Consider the following 15084-nt stretch of genomic DNA (forward strand, 5'->3'; position numbering starts at 1 on the left):
TTTACACTGTGAGTCCCTTCAGTCTCTGTATTTCTCTCTGTTGTAGTGACTTATCTACCATTGTACACGTTCCAAAACAATATACTCCTCAACAGTGAACTATCTATTCTTAACTCCAATCAGTTAGGAATTTTCAGCCTATTGGGTCAATTTAGACCCTGCAGAGATGGCTCAAAGTTAAGAGCATCTGTTGCTCCTCACAGGATCCAGATCCAGTTCCCAGTACCCACATTGTGAGTTCCAGAGGATCCGACGCCATCTTACTGACTTCCTTGGACATTCACAAAGTACACATACATATATTCAGGCAAGCATTCATAGACAAAATAAAATAAATAAATCTTAATTTTTTAAGTAAAGAACTCTCATACTGGAGCTTGTATACTCATAAAGCCCTGAAGTCAGTTAAGAATACCATCCTCCAAAATAAACTCACAAAAATTTCAGCATTACCCCACACCAACTTTAAAAATTATCTGATGAACCAAATGTAGAGTTCTATAAATCAACAAAAAGCACATGGACAAATTCCAGAATGTTTTCTTTTTACCTCCTCTGTACAAACTCACGTTTGTGTTCAGCACTTTTATTCCTAAGCTGTTGTTCCAAACTGTGAAGCAGTGCTATAGTTTTTTGTTGTCCTGCCAGGACCTCTTCAATAACTGCACCTCCACCCCTGCTCCAGGTTCCACGCCATAATATCTAGTGAGTGCAGCTACAACACTGAAATGAAACCATCCCCGTATATTAGGTGACTCTGCATCTAACTTTCAAATCACAGAATCTCCTTATGCCACAGAACCTCATCCAGGCTTCTGCTGAATTTTTGAAGCTAGGTATTTTTCTAATTAATTTCATAAAACTAGAAGTCACTCTGTGACTGGTCACTGTTTCCTCATACTAGCAAAATATCTTTTATCCTCTCCTTCAGCTTTTTGTTTTACCTCCTCTTTCTTTGGTGGTGGTGTTTGGGTTTATAATTGAACATCTACTGTTAATGTGAAATATTTATATTAGGAAAATATAATGTTATTATACTCTATCAAACTGAAAGCCATTGCATGTGGAAATTTATATATATATATATATATATATATATATATATATATATATATATATATATATATTCCAAATTCAAATAACAATACATCACCTATAACAAAGGGCTAACTTACTTGGCCAAGAAATCTGAACACATTTTCCCAATGTACACTGTGAACAAAACAGTTTTCTCCCAGTAAGTAGAATATTAGGCGAACAACTCAATTCCCTTTCCAGCCTCTACCCAATTACTTCATTAAAAAAAAACTCTATTTCACATTTCTAAGCATATTTCCTACTTTATTCTTGGGTACCATGAATTGGGAGAGTACTATTTCTTATTTTTATAAACATAAAGACAGAAACAGGTATACATTCAGGCAGTTCAAATCATTAATTTATAAAGACTAAGAGTATTCCTTTAAATCTAATATTTCAAAGGAATAACATAATATCTTTAAAATTAGAATGAATTCAGAAATTTATGAAGAAACTCATAAATCCCAGTAGTGCCTCGGAAAAAGAATAGACTGACCCCAAATAAGGAGAACAAAAAATGCTTTATGAAGGTGCTAGAGTCAACAAGAACATTTGATATTTATTTGTTAAGAAAAAGGAAAGAAGAGGAGGATTCAAAGCAGCAGACATATCAGAAACAAATACTCCCATCATGCTGATCTCTTGTGAGAGATTCGTTTTATGATTCTTGGATACTTGCCTGGTTTCCTGCAAGAATATAAGCGGGTGCTCTCTGAAAATGGGTACATTCTGGCCCAACAGGTCACTGCAATCAGGACTCAGGGTCTGCCCGCAGACAACTGAGAACCCAGAAGAGTCTCACAAGTGCTCTCCCACTAGAACCTAGTATAAGTATGCCACACACACCCACACACCTACTATCAGGGATAGACAACTGAGAACTCTCTAACATAGGTAGCTTGGTACTCTGAAAATGGGTCCATTCCGGCTCAGAGAGAGAGCTGGGTCATGGCCATCAGGTCTCAGGGCCTGCCCGCAGACATTTGAGCACCCAGAAGAGCCTCAAACCTGAGCACACTAAGACAGAAAGGAGTCACTGCCATCAGAACTCACTACCTGTCCACAAAGAGCCAAACACCCAGGAGCAATCTCCCTCATGAGCCTACGGGTCAGCTGACTCACGAAAAAGACAAGCTCCAGTCAGAGACTACAAGATATTCTAACATCACAGATAACAAGATAGCAAGAGGAAAACACAAGAACCTAAGCAATGGAAACCAAGACAACCTGGCAACATCAGAACCCAGTTCTCCCTGTACAGCAAGTAATAGATATCACAACTCAACAGAAAAACAAGATATGGACTTAAAATCTTACTTCATGATGATGATGGAAGTCCTCAAGAAGTGCATGAATAACTCACTTAAAGAATTACAGGAGAACACATGTAAACAAGTTGAAGCCTTTAAGGGGGAAACACAAAAATCACTTAATGAGTAACAGAAAAACACAGGTGAAAGAATTAAAAATAGAAATAGAAACAATGAAGAAATTACAAAAGGAGACAACCCTGGAGATATAAAACCTAACAAAAGCAATAAGGACTCATAGATGCAAGCATCATCAACAGACTACAAAACATAGAATAAAGAATCTCGGGGGCAGAAAATAACACACAAAACATTGACACAACAGCCAGAGAAAATGCAAAAATGAAAAAGCTCCTAACCCAAAACATTCAAGATATCCAGGTCACAATGAGAAGACCAAACCTAAGAATAGTAGATTTATAAGAGAGCAAAGACTTCCAAATGAAAGGAAATAATCAAACTGAGAGCAAAAATCAACCAAATAGAGACAAATAGAACTACACAAAGACTCAACAAAACCAAGAGCTGGATTCTTGAGAAAATCAACAAGATCAATGAATCCTTAGCCAGACTAACTAGAGGGCAAAAAGAGAATATATAAATTAACAAAATCAAAAATGAAAGAGAGACTTAACAACAAAAATTGAGAAAATTCAAGAAATCATCAGATCCTACTACAAAAGCCTATAATCAACAAAACTGAAAAATCTGGAGAAAATGAATAAATTTCTAGACAGATACCAGATGCCAAAGTTAAATGAGGATCAGATAAGCGATCTAAACAGTCCCATAACACCTAAATAAATAGAAGCAGTCATCAAAAGCCTCCCAAAAGCCTCCCAAACTAAAAAGCTCCCAGGACCACATAAGCTAGGTGAAGAATCCCATTATACTTTTATAGAAGACATAATACCTATTCTCTCCAAACTATTCCCTAAAATATAAACAGAAGGAACACTATCCAACTCGTTTTTGAAACCACAATTACACTCATACCTAAACCACACAAAGACACTACAAAGAAAGAGAACTTCAGACCAATTTCCCTCATGAACATCAATATAAAAATGCTCAATAAAATTCTTGTAAACCAAATCCAGGAACACATCAAAACAATCATACACTATAATCAAGTAGGCTTTATTCCAGGGGTGCAGGGATGGTTCAATATATGGAAATCCATCAATGTAATCCACCATATAAATAAACTCATATTTAAAAAAAACACACACATGATCATCTCACTAAATGCTGAGAAGGCATTCGACAAAATTCAACACCCCTTCCTGATAAATGTCTTGGAAGGATCAGCAATCCAAGGCCCATAAACATATGGCTTTTACTAAACATAGTAAAAGCAATATACAGCAAACCAGTAGCCAACACCAAACTAAATGGAGAGAAAGTTGAAGCAATCCCATTAGAATCAGGGACTAGACAAGGCTGGCCTCTCTGTCCCTACCTATTCAAGACAGTACTGAAAGTCCTGGTCAGAGCAATTGGGCAACAAAAAGAAGCCAAAGGGATTTACATAGGAAAGGATGAAGTCAAAATATCACTATTTGCAGATGATATGATAATATACTTAAGTGACCCCAAAAATTCAACCAGAGAACTTTTACAGCTGATAAATAACTTCAGCAAGCAAAGTTGCTGGATATAAAATTAACCCAAACAAATCAACACCCTTCCTCTACTCAAAGGATAAACAGGCTGAGAAAAAAAATAGAGAATCGACACCCTTCACAATAGTCACAAACAATATAAAATGCCTTGTTATGTTTCTAACTAAGCAAGTGAAGGATCTGTATGACAAGAACTTCAAGTCCCTGAAGAAGGAAATTGAAGAAGATCTCAGAAGATGGAAAGATCTCCCATGCTCATGAACTGGAAGTATCAACATTGTAAAAATGGCCATTTTGCCAAAAAGCAACCTATAGATTCAATGCAATCTCCATAAAAATTTCAACTCAATTCTTTATAGATTTAGAAAAAGCAACTTGCAACTTCATTTGGAATAACAGAAAACCTAAAATATCAAAATATATTCTCAACAATAGAAGAACATCTGGGGTAATCCCTGACCTCAAGCTATTTACAAATCAATCATGATAATAATAATAATAATAATAAAAACATGTGGTATTGGTACAGAGACAGGCTGGTAGATCAATGGAACAGAACTGAAGACCCAGAAATGAACCCACATGCCTATGGCCACTTGATATTTGACAAAGGAGCTAAAAACATTCAGTGAAAAAAGGACAGCCTCTTCAACAAATAGTGTTGGTTCAACTGGCACTCAGCATGCAGAAGAATGAAAATAGACCCTTTCTTATCTCCTTGTACAAAGCTCAAGTCCAAGTGGATCAAAAATCTCCACATAAAACCATGTACACTGAAACTATTAGAAGAGAAAGTGTAAAAGAGCTTAGAACACATAGGCACAGGGGGAAAATTCCTGAACAGAGAACACCAACGGCTTATGCTCTAAGATCAAGAATCGACAAATGGGACCTCATGAAACTGCAAAGTTTATTTAAGCCTAAGGACACTGTCAAGAAGACAAAATGGCAGCCAACAAATTGAAAAAGAAACTTTATCTATCCTACATTTTATAGAGGGCTAGAGAAAGGACTGAAAGAGATAAAAGGGTTTGCAACCTCATGGGAAGAACAACATTATCAACCAAGCAAACCCTGCACAACCCCCATGAACTAAAACACCAACTATTGAGCACACATAGAGAGACCTATGGTTCCAATTGCATATGTAGCAAAAGATAGCAGTTTCTGGCATCAATATTCAAAGAGGCCTTTGGACTAGTGAGGGCAAGTTTTCCCAATGTATGGGAATGCAAGGCACTGAGATAGAGAGGAAGCACATTTATGAAGACAAGTGGAAGAAGAAGGGGAGGAGAGAGGGGAGGGAATAACATTTGAAATGTAAATACTAAGAGTATCCAATATAAATAAATAAATAAATAAATAAATAAATAAATAAATAGACTATAAGGATGAGTACTTGTAGTATATTGAGAAAGGCAGGATACTATTTCCAATTATTAATGAACTTATGTAATCGCCATAATATGTCATAAAATGTTTAGGATGCCAGAGACCTGCTTTGACATCCAGGGGATAAACTGAGGCAGGCAGGTGTGGCATTGGTGAGTGGCTCAGTGCTCATAGCAATAAAAGGAAGCTGCTTCTGATTGTGGCCAGCAATTAAAGAAATTACTCAGCAGACTTTTCTCTGAGGAAACAAAGCTTTAAAGGGCTGGCACTCCCTGTGGCCAGCAAAAACTCTGAACCCTTTTAACACTTAGGAGCCAGTGAGAAAGAAAAAGAAAAAGGGGAAATTCACACACAAACACATACATACATACACTCACACACAAATGAGTGGATAAAGCAAAAAGCAGACTCCCGCTAACTTTATATATATATATATATATATATATATATATACATGCATGTATGCATACGGACAGACAGATATGCATTCACATACAGAATAGATGGAACAAAACTGTAGCAAGCAGGCCCCAAGCATATCACACATACACATATATACGTATATACACACATACCTACACTCACATATACATATAAACATACATACATACATACATACATACATACATACATATGCACAGTTGGTAGATGGAACAAGCTCCAACAATTTGTATGTTTTCATGCATAGCTTATATATCCTAGCAAAATCTTTCAAACTGTATAAATTACTATGCTATTATATTATACATTTTCTAGTGAGTGACTATGGAAAAACAGTATGTTCTCCAATACCTTTACAAAATGTATATTACAAAGTACATGTAAAAGAAATTAATTATCCCCAAGAATTCACATATATTCCTAAGTATAGTAACTTCTGATAGACTAACAAAATACGATCAAGCAGGTAGTTTTATCAGCCAGTTTCCCTTACTGAAAGGCAGCAATTTGTAGTTACAAAGAAAAGATTAATTATTTTATTATTTATCTTAAAAAGTCATCTTAGAATAATCTTAAAATAATCACAAATCTAAACTTTATATAAAATCAGCTACATCTATTTTAAATCCTCAGAATGCATATCTACTCATTAGCAATTCTTTTAAATCATATCAGGAAACTGAGGCCAAAAATGGGCATAAGAAATCAATCATCCAGCCTCAGTGGGAGTCACGTCAGCCAGCACTGCTGCTGTTGTTGTTCCTTGACCATAAGGTTCCCAGTTTAACTAATGAGAATGTGCCTGTCTGAACAGTCTGCCACTTCACATTGTTCCCTAAGACTTTCTACATCAGAGCCAGGAAAACATCTCACCCTAGCTTGACCAAAATTTGTCTTTTTCTAAATGCTTGCTAAGGATGGTGACCATGGTGACAGTCTACATTCCTGAGTTCTTTCCTGGGGTGTTGAGTGAATCATTAATCTGCTAACGCCTTAGAGATCAATCACTATTATTGTGAATTCCAGTGATGCCCAGTGAGGGGCTGGAAGCCCTCTTAGAGCATTCATGAAATTCTTAAGGTTAAGTGGAACATAAAGGAAATGAGCAGAGAAAAACTCCAGAGCATCATGAAGTCTTCAGGACACACGGTCCTCAAGGTTGCTTCTCTCTGAGTCACCCCATTGTGACTGTCAAGCGCTGTGGCCCTCATTCCAAGGATGCTGGAAGCATGAGTCCTATTGACAGTTGCCAAGGGTGAAGCCAGAGGAAAGACAAATGCCTTGGCAACTGTCAACAAGACTCATGCTCCCAGCATCCTTGTGACATTGACAGAGGAGATGGAGAGGATTTCCGGTCTGCCTTATCCTTTGATTGCTGAACTTCCTCAACAGCACCTCAGATAATCCCATCTTTTCCTAGGTGCAGTATGTTGGAATTGGGGAGAGAATACATTTCCTGATTGGAAACTCCTATTAGGTTCAGGGATTGTGCAAACCACAGAGAATTCTATCAAGTTTCCTTAAATTCAGAGACTTGATTTATGTCTTCACCATTATGTATGTAAGTGTCACTGTCTGGTATGCATTATGTTCATTATTATAGCTGTAATTTTCTAAGAAAATGGTACAGAAGCTGAAAGGGTTTCAGAGTTTATAACCGAAGAAATAAAATAAAAACCAATTAAAGAGCATCACACACTGCCTAGACCTTCAAGGTTCAAAGATGTCATTTGTAGTTCATAAAAAACCATTAATGACCTCCGGACTCAGAGCGGAGCATGGCCTACCTGCCACCCGGATCGGCGGCTCATACAGGCTGAGCAACTGCGACTGGGAACAGAAAATTAGAACTTCTGTTTCCACCCGGAGGCGACTTCCGTACGCAGAGCGGAGCCTGGCCTACCTGCCACCCAGATCGGCGGCTCATACAGGCTAAGCAACTGTGATTGGGAACAGAAAATTAGAACTTCTGTTTCAGCCCAGAGGCGACTTCAGGACACAGAGCAGAGCCTGGCCCATCTGACACCCAGAACGGAGGCTCGTAGAGGCTGAGCAACTGGTGGGTGGGAGACCTGGGCTGCAGGGGAGCAGAGAGATCTCTGCGGAGTACACACGGAAAGTGCACCCCCTGCCTTGGCCTGCCCTGCCTTGCCTGATCCAGCAAACAGAAACGGAACATTGGAACTTCTGCTCACACCCGACGACTCTGAGGCATAAAACAGGGCTCGACCCATCTGACACCTCAACCAGTGGAGAACCAGGGACAAAGACCAGATACAAGAGAAAGGCAAGAACATATCACTGACAACAAAATGGCAAGAGGAAAGAGAAAGAGTATATCCCAAGGGAACCAAGACAATCAAGCAACACCAGAGCCCAGCTCTCCCATAACAGCAAACATCGGAATTCCAAACACTCCAGAAAAAGAAAACACAGACCTGAAATCATACCTCAAGGTGCTGATAGAGATACTTAAACAAGAAAGGGAGTAAAAGCAAAAAGATTCAGAAGCTTTTAAAGAAGAAAGAAGAAAAACACTTAAAGAACTCAAAGATCTAGAGGAAAACAGAACCAAAGAAATAAAGGAATGGAAGACGGAAATTAAAACAGAGATTGACACAATAAAGAAAACACTAAAAGAGATAACCCTAGAGTCAGAACACCAAAAAAAGAAATCAGGAGTCACAGAAGCAAGCATTTCCAATAGATTACAAGAGATCGAAGAGAGAATCTCGGGGGCAGAAGACAACATTGCAAACATAAACAAAACAGCCAGAGAAGATGCAAAAAACAAAAAGCTCTTAACCCAAAATGTCCAGGAAATCCAAGACACAATGAGAAGACCGAACCTAAGGATAATAGGAATAGAAGAGGGAGAAGAGTATCAACTAAGAGGCACAGTAAATATCTTCAACAAAATCATAAAAGAAAACTTCCCTACCCTCAATAATGAGATGACCACGAGCATAAAAGAAGCCTTCAGAACTCCAAATAGGTTGGACCAGGAAAGAAATACCTCCCGACACATAATAGTAAAAACATCAAGTGTCCAAAGTAAAGAAAGAATACTAAAAGCAGTAAGGGAAAAAGGTCAGGTAACATATAAAGGCAGACCAATCAGACTCACACCCGATTTCTCAACAGAGACTATGAAAGCTAGAAGAGCCTGGACAGACATCATGCACTCCTTAAGAGAGCACAAGTGCCAGCCCAAGCTGCTATACCCAGCAAAACTATCAATCACCATCGATGGAGAGACGAAGATATTTCAAGACGAATCAAAATTCACACAATATCTGACCACAAACCCAGCACTACAACGAATTATAGGTGGAAAACCCAATACAATGAGGGAAAATACAGCCTAGTAAAAACAAGAAAACTCCTAAACAAGAAAACTAAAAAAAGAAAAAACACAGACACAACTCAACCCAAAAAAGCAATAAAGGCAGGAAACAGAAACAACTATTCCTTGATATCTATTAACATAAATGGTCTCAACTCCCCAATAAAAAGACATAGACTATCAGACTGGATACATAAACAAAATCAAGCCTTTTGCTGCATACAGGAAACTCATCTCAGAGACAAAGACAGACACTATCTCAGAGTAAAAGGGTGGGAAAAAAACTTCCAAGCAAACAGCTCCAAGAAGCAAGCTGGAGTGGCTATTCTAATGTCGAATAAAGTAAATTTCCAACCAAAAGTTATCAAAAAAGATAAGGAAGGACACTTTTTACTCATTACCGAGGAAATCTGTCAGGAGGAACTCTCAATCCTTAACATATATGCTCCAAATAAAAAATCACCCACATTCACAAAAGAAACCCTAAAAAGGTCAAAAAATACATTTCAACCCACACAAAAATAGTGGGAGACTTTAATACCCCACTCTCACCAATGGGCAGATTAGGGAAACAGAAAGTGAACAAGGACACTGCAAAACTGGCAGAGACTTTGAAACAACTAGAATTAATAGATATATACAGAACATACTATCCCAAAGTAAAAGAATACAACTTCATCTCACCACCCCATGGCACCTTCTCGAAAATTGACCACATAATTGGACACAGAACGAGCTTCCATCAATATAAGAAGATTGAAATACTCCCATGCATCCTCTCAGATCACCATGGTCTACGGCTGGTCTTTAACAACAACAAAGACAACAAAAAGCCCACATACACATGGAAATTAAACAATGCTCTGTTAAAGGATAGCAGGGTCAAAGAAGAAATAAAGAAAGAAATTAAGGATTTTCTAGAATTCAACGGAAACGAAAACACAACATACCCAAACCTATGGGATGCAATGAAAGCAGTATTGAGAGGAAAACTCATAGCCCTAAGTGCTTCCAAAAAGAAACTGGAGAGAGATCACATCAGCAACCTGACAGCACAGCTAAAAGCCCTAGAACAAAAAGAAGCAGATATACCCAAAAAGAGTAAACGGCAAGAAATAATCAAAATTAGGGCAGAAATAGAACAAATAGAAACAAAAAGAACCATTGAAAAAATCAACAAAACCAAGAGTTGGTTCTTTGAAAAAATCAACAAGATTGATAAACCCCTAGCCAGACTAACTAGCGGGCAAAGAGAGAGTATACAAATTAACAAAATCAGAAAGGAAAGTGGGGACATAACAACTGAAACTGAGGAAATTCAAGAAATCATCAGATCCTACTACAAAAACTTATACTCCACAAAATTGGAAAATCTGGAGGAAATGGACAAATTCCTAGACAGATACAAGGTCCCAAAGTTAAACCAGAACCAAGTAAACCATCTAAATAACCCTATAACACCTAAGGAAATAGAAGAAGTCATCAAAAGCCTCCCAACCAAAAAAAGCCCAGGTCCAGACAGGTTCAGTGCAGAATTTTATCAGATTTTATTGAGGATATAACACCAATACTTGCCAAACTATTCCAAAAGATAGAATCAGATGGAATATTACCCAACTCATTTTTTGAGGCTACAATAACCCTCATACCTAAACCACACAAAGACCCTACAAGGAAAGAGAACTTCAGACCAATCTCACTTATGAACATTGATGCAAAAATACTCAACAAAATCCTTGCAAACTGAATCCAAAAAGACATCAAAACGATCATTAATCATGACCAAATAGGCTTCATCCCTGGGATGCAGGGATGGTTTAACATAAGGAAATCTATCAACTTAATCCACCATATAAACAAACTCAAAGACCAAAATCATATGGTCATCTCACTAGACCCTGAGAAAGCATTCAACAAAATCCAACACCCCTTCATGTTAAAAGTCCTGGAAAGAACAGGAATCCAAGGCCCATACTTAAACATAATAAAAGCAATATACAGCAAACCAACAGCCAACATCAAACTTAATGGCGAGAAACTTGAAGCAATCCCACTAAAATCAGGGACTCGACAAGGCTGCCCACTCTCCCCCTACCTATTCAACATAGTACTGGAAGTCCTGGCTGGAGCAATTAGACAGCAAAAGGAGATCAAGCGGATAAAAATCGGAAAGGAAGAGATAAAAACATCACTCTTTGCCGATGACATGATAGTGTGCTTGAGTGACCCCAAACATTCCACCAGAGAACTCCTACAGCTGATAAACAAGTTCAGCAAAGTGGCTGGATACAAAATTAACTCAAACAAATCAGTAGCCTTCCTATACTCAAAGGACAAACATGTGGAGAAAGAAATTAGGAAAAACGTACACTTCACAATCATTACAAAAACTATGAAATACCTTGGTGTAACTCTAACTAAGCAAGTGAAGGACCTGTATGACAAGAACTTCAAACCTCTAAAGAAAGAAATTGAGGAGGATCTCAGAAAATGGAAAGATCTCCCATGCTCATGGATTGGAAAAATCAACATCTTAAAAATGGCCATCCTACCAAAAGCAATCTACATATTCAATGCAATCCCCACCAAAATTCCAACCCAGTTCTTCATGGAACTGGAAAGATCAATGTGCAATTTCATATGGAATAACAAAAGACCTAGAATAGCGAAATCCATCCTCAACAACAAAAAAACATCTGCGGGAATCACTATCCCTGACCTCAAGCTATATTACAAGGCAATTGTGCTGAAAACTGCATGGTACTGGTACAGAAATAGGCATGTGGATCAATGGAATAGAATAGAAAATCTAGAAATGAGCCCTCATGTATATGGTCACCTGATTTTTGACAAAGGAGCAGTAAACATTCAATGGAAAAAGGACAGCCTATTCAACAAATGGTGCTGGTCCAACTGGCACTCAGCATGCAAAAGAATGAAAATAGACCCGTTCTTATCTCCTTGTACAAAGCTCAAGTGTAAGTGGATCAAAGATCTCCACATTAAACCAGATACACTGAAACTATTAGATGAGAAAGTAGGGAAAACCTTAGAACACATAGGCACAGGAGAAAATTTCCTGAACAAAACACCAATGGCTCAAGCTCTAAGGTCAAAGATTAACAAGTGGGACTTAATGAGATTGCAAAGTTTCTGTAAGGCTAAAGACATTGTCAAGAAAACAAAACGGCAACCAACAGAATGGGAAAAGATCTTTACCAACACCACATCAGATAGAGGCCTAATATCCAATGTGTACAAGGAACTCAAAAAGCTAGACACCAGAGAATCAAATAACTTTATAAAAAAATGGGGTACAGAGCTAAACAAAACGTTTTTAGTCGAGGAACACCGAATGGCCGAGAAACATCTGAGGAAGTACTCGACATCCTTAGCCATCAGGGAAATGCAAATCAAAACAACCCTGAGATTCCACCTCACACCAGTCAGATTGGCCAAGATCCAAAACTCAGATGACAGCAGATGCTGGCGAGGCTGCGGAGAAAGAGGAACACTTCTCCACTGTTGGTGGGGTTGCAAGCTAATACAACCACTCTGGAAATCTTTCTGGCGATACCTCAGAAAATTGGATATAGTACTACCTGAAGACCCAGCTATTCCAAGTCTGGGCATATACCCCAGAAACACTTTAATACACAACAAAGATATATGCACCACAATGTTCATAGTGGCTCTATTTATAATAGCCAGAAGCTGGAAGGAACCCAGATGTCCTTCCGAAGACGAATGGATACAAAAATTGTGGTACATATACACAATGGAATACTACTCAGCCACCAGAAACAATGACTTAACCAAATTCTTAAGAAAATGGCTGCATCTAGAGAAGATCATCCTGAGTGAGATAACCCAGTCACAAAAGAACAGACATAATATGCAGTCACTGATAGTGGGATGCTAACCCCAGAGGCTTGCACTCCCCCAGAAACAACTCACAGACTGTATGAAGTCAAAGAAATAAAGAAAACAAAAAATATACATATATTTACAAAACAAGAAGACTTTGACTATTTCCATGTTGTGTTTTGTTTTGCATGTACTTTATGCTTACTGTAACTATTAGGTTTTCAATGCATACTGTCAAGCCCTTGAAAAAAATCAAGTACTGACTAAAAAATATATTCACATGGTTTTATGTAAAAATTATTTTAATTTCTGAAAAAACAGTACTGACAAAAATGTATAATTTTAAGCAAAAAATGTTTAAAATCTGTACATTTATCTTTGTTTTGTAAAATAAAGTCGTTTAAAAAAAATTCCAATGATTAAAAAAAAAAAAAGAGTTCCCATCATTAATGTGAGCTGCATAGGTTTGAGAGAGCAAAAAGCAATTAAAAATTCTCTTTTATTCCTTTTGTGACACTCTTATCTCCCTGTTGTATTATTCTTTCTGCTTTGAAATAATAAACTCAAGTGAGCTCACCTAACAAAAAAAAAAAAAAAAAAAAAAAAACCTTTAATGAATCCTGATTTCCAAAGTAATTTCAGAAACAAAATTATCTTGCTAATGTACCTGGATTTTGCACAACTTAGACATTTTCCTTCCATAATTACATTGTTGAAAGTTACCTACTTTCAGACTTAAATTTTCTAGTCTAAGAAATTACTCAGCCCTCATAATAATGTTGGCTACTTGTTTCAGTCTAATCACACTGGCTACTCAGTTTCCTAGCTAGGGCATGTCTCATTTCAGCCTGGGGCTGGAGGTATGTCTGAAATATGTAATGTACTCACTGTGAGGTCCCTGAATCACCTGAGCCCCAGACAGAGACAGTGAATCAACCGAACATGCTATTCACTGAAGCCATAGACTGCAAATAAATCACTGGTTTCCCAACCTAATCCTAGAGACAGCAATGACATGAAAATTAATTTTCCTCTGCACAAACAAAGACAGTTAAAAATGACCCGAATACTTTTCTAAAAGAATACCTAGAAGAAGTAGAACGGGCAGTGCCTGGGGCAGGGGGTCTATCACACGCTATGAAGCTGCTTGAAAATGTCACACTCTTCCACCAACAAAATGCAAGCTCCAGAAGGGCGGGTATTTTTGTACCTGGAAACTAAAACAGTGCTCATGAATATGTTAAATGATGGGTTGGAAAATAGATTAACTAGGCCTGAAGAGTGGGCTCAGTGATTAAGAGCACAGACTTCTCTTCCAGAAAATCCAGGTTTGCCTACTTGCATTGGAGAGACTGAAACACACAGAGTGGCTCACAATCATCTATAACTCCAGTAGCAAGGGATCCAATTCCCTCTTCTGGCTTCTGCTTCTCCAGGCATACACATGGCACACAAACATGCAGCAAAAATACCCAGGCACAGTCTTTAATAGTTTTTAATAAACTGACTCAAAAACAAAAAGATGAACTTTCTAAGGAAAGGTCATAAGAACAAGAAGTTACTTCAATAGCCACCCAAATGGATCATCAAATAAAGGCACTTTTGCCAATGCATACAGGTACACACACACACACACACACACACACACACACACACACACACACACACACACACACGTTCATAATATACATATATGTACATGCACAAACAATTACATTCCATTAATCCTCTCAGTATTAAGTTTATCATGCCTACTGTGTCTTGCTTATTATATTTACTCTCCAAATCCACCTAATGTATTCAGTCTCTCTCTCCCTGTGTGAATGTGTGTGTGTGTGTGTTCATATGGGTGTATATACATATGATCGTGGATCTGCATGCATTCGTGTGCACATTCATGTGGAGGTCAGAAGTCAGTGTACTATGTCATTCTCCATCAACTTCCACCTTATTTCTCAAGACAGGCTTTCTCACTGAGTTCACCAACTGACTAGACTCTAGCCTAACTAGCTCCAGGGGGCTG

This window comes from Micromys minutus (genome assembly GCF_963924665.1).
Source record: "Micromys minutus genome assembly, chromosome: 1".
NCBI lineage: Eukaryota > Metazoa > Chordata > Mammalia > Rodentia > Muridae > Micromys > Micromys minutus.